Source organism: Spinacia oleracea, chromosome 4 (assembly GCF_020520425.1).
Source record: "Spinacia oleracea cultivar Varoflay chromosome 4, BTI_SOV_V1, whole genome shotgun sequence".
NCBI lineage: Eukaryota > Viridiplantae > Streptophyta > Magnoliopsida > Caryophyllales > Amaranthaceae > Spinacia > Spinacia oleracea.
In genome coordinates, this window is record NC_079490.1 from 63,405,132 (window position 1) to 63,410,893 (window position 5,762).

General features: G+C 36.7%; 1 long non-coding RNA gene across 2 annotated transcripts; it reads right to left on the reverse strand.

Moving 5' to 3' along the window:
- Positions 1–374: 374 nt before the first annotated feature.
- Positions 375–4,029, reverse strand: LOC130459899 (uncharacterized). Of its 2 annotated transcripts, none has more exons than XR_008919627.1 (5): positions 3,904–4,029; positions 3,198–3,410; positions 2,916–3,113; positions 2,746–2,827; positions 375–595 (listed from the first exon to the last, which is right to left on the reverse strand). It is a non-coding gene; the product is annotated as an uncharacterized lncRNA (long non-coding RNA). The 2 variants fall into 2 exon arrangements; XR_008919628.1 differs by having other exon boundaries at positions 3,908–4,004.
- Between the last annotated feature and the right edge of the window lie 1,733 nt (positions 4,030–5,762).

Consider the following 5,762-nt stretch of genomic DNA (forward strand, 5'->3'; position numbering starts at 1 on the left):
TGCAGCGTACAAAATGATGTACGCTGCAACAGACTGGTTTGTTGCAGCGGGCTTTTATTTGTACGCTGCAACAAACCAGTCTGTTGCAGCGTACATCATTTTGTTCGCTGCAACAAACCAGTCTGTTGCAGCGTACATCATTTTGTACGCTGCAACAAGTCTTGATTTTTGCCTAATTTTACACACTTGTTGCAGCGAACAAGTATATGCCCCCTGCAACAAAGCTGTGCTTTTGGCGGGAAAATTTTAGTTTTATTTATCTATACCTAGGGTGTCTTGCACCAAATATAGGAACCTGTCAACAACAATAAATAAAATATCGTAACCTGTAGAACAAATATAAAAAATAATAACTGGTGTTTTGTATACATATATATATCCCAAAACCAAAGTGCACGTACTACATTCAAATATACGTTCCAATTTCAATGTACGCATACATTTTAATGTAAACGATTGTTCTATAACAACTAAACCACCTCGATCAAGCGCGCTCAAGCCAATAGTAAATACTTGCGGGTAAAACACTTAGCCGGTTGCTCACGAACCACATCAATTTCCTCACTAGTATAGGCGCATTCCTCGGAGTGTAGACCTTTACAAAAACAGAAATTTCAACTAAGCATTAGATTAAATTCAAATTAAATATCACACTTTAACATTCAAGCAACTAATAACAATGTCCTAATAGTCTTGGAAACTTAAAGCTAAGCATATTAATCATGTAAAAGGTATAAAATGAATTCTTAGGTTATGTAGCTCAAATTTGGGAGCGAAAATGTCATTTTAGCCTAAATAAAACCTATAACGACCCAATGAGCCTTAAATGTGCGTAAATAGATTGGAATGAGTCTTAGAAAGTTAAAACTATGCATATTAAACATGTAAAAAGTTTAAAATGAGTCATTAGGTTCTTTAGTTCAAAGTTGGGAGCGAAAATGTCAATCCAGCCTAAATAAGACCTATAACGACCCAATGAACCTTAAATGTGCATAAATAGATTGGAACGAGTCTTGGAAACTTAAAGCTAAGTATATTAATCATTTAAAAGGTTTAAAATGAGTCCTTAGGTTCTTTATTTCAAATTTGGGAGAGAAAATGCTCATTTTAGCCTAAATATGGCCAATAACGACCAAACAAACCTTAAATGTGCATAAATAGATTGGAATAAGTCTTGGAAACTTCAAACTAAGCATATTAATCATGTAAAGGGTTTAAAATGAGTCTTTAGGTTCTTTAGTTCAAGATTAGGAGCGAAAATGTCTCATTTTAGCCTAAATATGACCTATAACGACCAAACAAGTCTCAAATGTGCATAATAGATCGGATTGATTTTTGAAAAGTTAAAAATAATCATATGAATCATGTAATAAGTTTGAAATTATTTTTTAGGTTTGTTAGTTCAAAGTTGGGAGCGAAAATGTCATATTAGCCTAAATATGACCTATAATGGCCAAACAAGTCTCAAATGTGCATAAATAGATTGGATTGAGTCTTGGAAATTTAAAACTAATCATATGAATCATGTAGTAAGTTCGAAATGAGTTCTTAGGTTCGTTAGTTCAAAGTTGGGAGCTTGGGAGCTAAAATGCCTCATTTTAGCCTAAACATGACCTATAACGACCAAACAAGTCTCAAATGTTCATAAATCGATTGGATTGAGTCTTGGAAACTTAAAAAAATCATATTAATCATGTAATAAGTTGGAAGTGAGTCCTTAGGTTCGTTAGTTCAAAGTTGTGAACGAAAACGTCATTTTAGCCTAAATATGACCTATAATGGCCAAACAAGTCTCAAACGTGCATAAATAGATTGGATTGAATCTTGGAAACATAAAAATAATCATATTAATCATGTAATAAGTTAACTCTATATATGTCATTTTAGCTCTATATATGACCTATAACAACCCAACGAACCTTAAATGTGCATAAATAGGTTCGAATGAGATTTAGAAACTTAAAACTATGCATATTAGTCATGTAACAAGAATCAAATGAGTCCTTAGGTTCTTTAGTTCAAAGTTGGGAGCGAAAATGTCATTTTAGCTCTATATATGACCTATAACGACCCAACGAGCCATAAATGTGCATAAATAGGTTCGAATGAGTTTTAGAAACTTAAAACTATGCATATTAGTCATGTAATAAGAATCAAATGAGTCCTTAGGTTCTTTAGTTCAAAGTTGGGAGCGAAAATGTCATTTTAGCTCTATATATGACCTATAACGACCCAACGAGCCATAAATGTGCATAAATAGGTTCGAATGAGTTTTAGAAACTTAAAACTATGCATATTAGTCATGTAATAAGAATCAAATGAGTCCTTAGGTTCTTTAGTTCAAAGTTGGGAGCGAAAATGTCATTTTAGCTCAATATATGACCTATAACGACCCAACCATGCCACCTATTCCCTTGACACGCCGGATTTACTGTTTTCCCGGCGGATTTTGGTTGTTTAGGTAGTCAAATTTCAGATTTGTCGCTGGAGTGAGACTTAGTGAGAGAGGTGAGATCTTAGAGATAGGTTACCCATACAATATTTTATATCAAATTGCATTCACTTTATCTCTGTTGTTGAATGTAACGTATTTAAACAAATTCAGTTTTTGAGTGGCAACTTCCATAAACTTTACCATAATTCCATCCCAAGATGACAGTTATAAACTTGTAATGAGATGCTACTATAAGTTCCCATTTTGCACGCATCACTTTTACTACAGTTTACCAAGAGAAAAGATCTTACCTCCTATGACATCTAAGGGTGTAACTCTTGCTTCATGTCCTGACAATGTCCTGATAAGCTTGAAGTCTCGAGATGACCATACCTGATGAAATAGGGCAAAATGATACAAAACACTCCTTGTAACTTAACAAAACAGACTACTGAGAGTAATTGAGTGCCAAGTCTCATACCTTAACAGTTGTATCATATGAAGCAGTGACCAAATAATATCCCTCCTGAGGCTCAAATTTGACCTGTGAAATAAGCTTTGAATGGGCAGGAATTATGTACAATGACTTTTTCTTTCTCAAGTCCCAAATCCGACAAGTGTTATCCTCAGAACCAGTGGCCAAATGATAGCCATTAGGAGAGAAATCAACTCCATAAACCTGAGAGGAAAAAGAAAAAACCTGAGTCAACAATCAGGGTTAGCATCACAAAAATAAATGTTAATGACTAGAGAAGAAATTTACAGGTTTGATGTGGCCTTCCAAAGCAAGAATACTTCTCAGATGGATGGAAGGCAATACGAGCTAGGCGGTCTAAATGACCTTCAAATGTTCTCAATAAAGTGCCATCTGTGTTCCACAACTTTGCAGTACGATCAGCTGAGGCAGTTGCTACATTGTCACTTACAGGAGAAAATGCAACATATACTCCATATCTTGGCAACCCCACTAACAGAGCTAAAGAAACAAAACAAGCAATAAACAGACCATTAGTACTCCCCTTCAAAAATGACAAACCAGTCTCATAATTTAGGGCAATGGCCCCGCAATCATGGCTAATTGAATGCACAGTTAAGCACCATGCTCTCCATATCTTGACAGATACAACAGATTAGTCAGCTCAATTGTCGATCTAACTCTCATAATTTATAAATCAAGTTGGACAAATCAACATACACGAATCTCATAATAGCATAACAGGAGACATAATCAGAAGATGGATCTAGTGTTGCTGGACTCAAAACACTCAATCCACCCCCACCCCCGCCCCGGCCCCGGCCAGAACAAAAACAAAAAAGACAAAGACAAAAACAAAGGAAATACACTGCATATCGTGTGCACATGAAGAAGTAAACAAACCACCAATCAGCTACCAAGCTCATCATACAACAAAACAGTAATCAAGAAATGCCAAAACAAACAAAAAATTGGTTGAATGAGATGTACTTACCTACCAAAATCTCACAGCTGGTTTCCCATATGAGGACTTTATACAGAACTTTTTTACATTCTGAGGTACTGACTTGATTGTTGTACGAACACGTCCGGATACATTATCCCCAAACTTTGGTTTCATCTATGTTACTCCGACACTCCATTTGACGGTGGGTGTCGGTGTCGACACGACCCGATCCGCGACACGACACTCGACACGTGCCTGGGGAGGTGTCGACACCAGTGTCGGAAAAGAGTCCAATTTGAAGTGTCGAAATCGGGAGTAGAAAGAAAAATTCGAAACCCTAGATCTAGAAATTGAAGGTGGGGAGAAGCGAGAGAAGAACAATTATGTTGGGGCTTTTGTTGTTGAAGAAAAAACGCCTAGATTGCACTCTTTGATTCTGATTTTCACCGATAATTGACTGTTTGAGAGTCTTCCATGGTTGTCTTCGTTTCCTTCCGGTCATTTTTCTGCCTTATGCTGAGTTATGCGTTGTTGGTGATGGTGAGTGACTGAGTGGTGGACTGGACTTTCCAAACTTATTCTTTTTTTTTACCCTTTTTCAAAATACCCTAGGCCTACCCGTATACTTCGTAATAAATAAAAGAAAGGAAAAGATGGGAAGTGGGGAACAAACCCACGTGCTCACTGATAACTTTACAAAAAGTTAGCATTTTCTTTTTTTTTCATTTGTTTCTTACTTTTTCAATTCTTTGTACTTTTAAACTCTTTAGGATAGATTTTATCCTGCTTTAGAATTTTAACTTAAACTTAATTAATATTTTTATTTTCATTTTTTTTTATATAATTATATTATTTAACACTATTTTTGTAGTTTTTATTAAAAGTGTCGATTTTTTTTCCGACACTTGCAAGCGAACCGTGTCTAAAAAAAAGGTCAAGACACTCCTTTGACCGTGTCGGAGTGTCTGCAAATATTTGGATCGGAGTGTCAGATACTCCGACACCTTGTCGGACACGACACCGACACCCGTGTCTGAGTAACATAGGGTTTCATTGAAGTGATCCATTCTCCATGATTTGTTTTAAACTCATACCTGATAGAGATTTTAGCAAGTCAGAATAATATACAAGAATCAAACCCCCACAAGTCCATAGATTCCAGTTAATAAAAGTTAAATCTATAGCAGCTAGACCGTCGAATAAGCAAACATCAGTATGCAATTTCATTGTAATTCAAAATAAAAAATACAAATTCCTTTCTCCTAAGAAGCCTGCGGGCATTAACAATCAGTATTACTTAAACACCTAAGTACCTAATCAAGTCCACATTTCAAGCTAGGACATAAAACATTATCGAGCTATAAGCTAACTTCGAAGGGAAGGCTCAAGGCTCAACAACAATAGATAATCTAGAATGGAAAAAGGCTAAATAAAGTTTGACAAAATGCTCAACCTAAAACAGGTAGAAGCAGCATTCGCTGCAGTTGCGTACCATTCTTCTCAAAAATGGATAACGCCAAATAAAAATTGGAATTTTCAACATACAGGTCTACCAGGAAATAGCAGCTTCAATCTTCCCCCATGAACAACTTGCCACAAAAAAAAAATTAATATAAATGAACAAACCCTAATTCTGAAAACGAAAATCAAGAGGGAAAGGGAAGAAAGTTACTTGCAGCGGCGAGGATTGACGGAGAAGAGGGTTCGCGAGCAACAATATCACTTGGAACCACCGGCCGAGGAAAGTAGCTTCGTTTTTCGAGCAAGGATGGACTTCATTGGTGGTTTTTCGAGCAGGGAAGGTGGTTTTTTGAGAAAGGGACCACCGGTGAGGAGGCGAGGAAACAGACCCTTGCTGGAGTACCACCGGCAACGGGAGAGACCCAGAGGCGACGGTGACTGGCGAG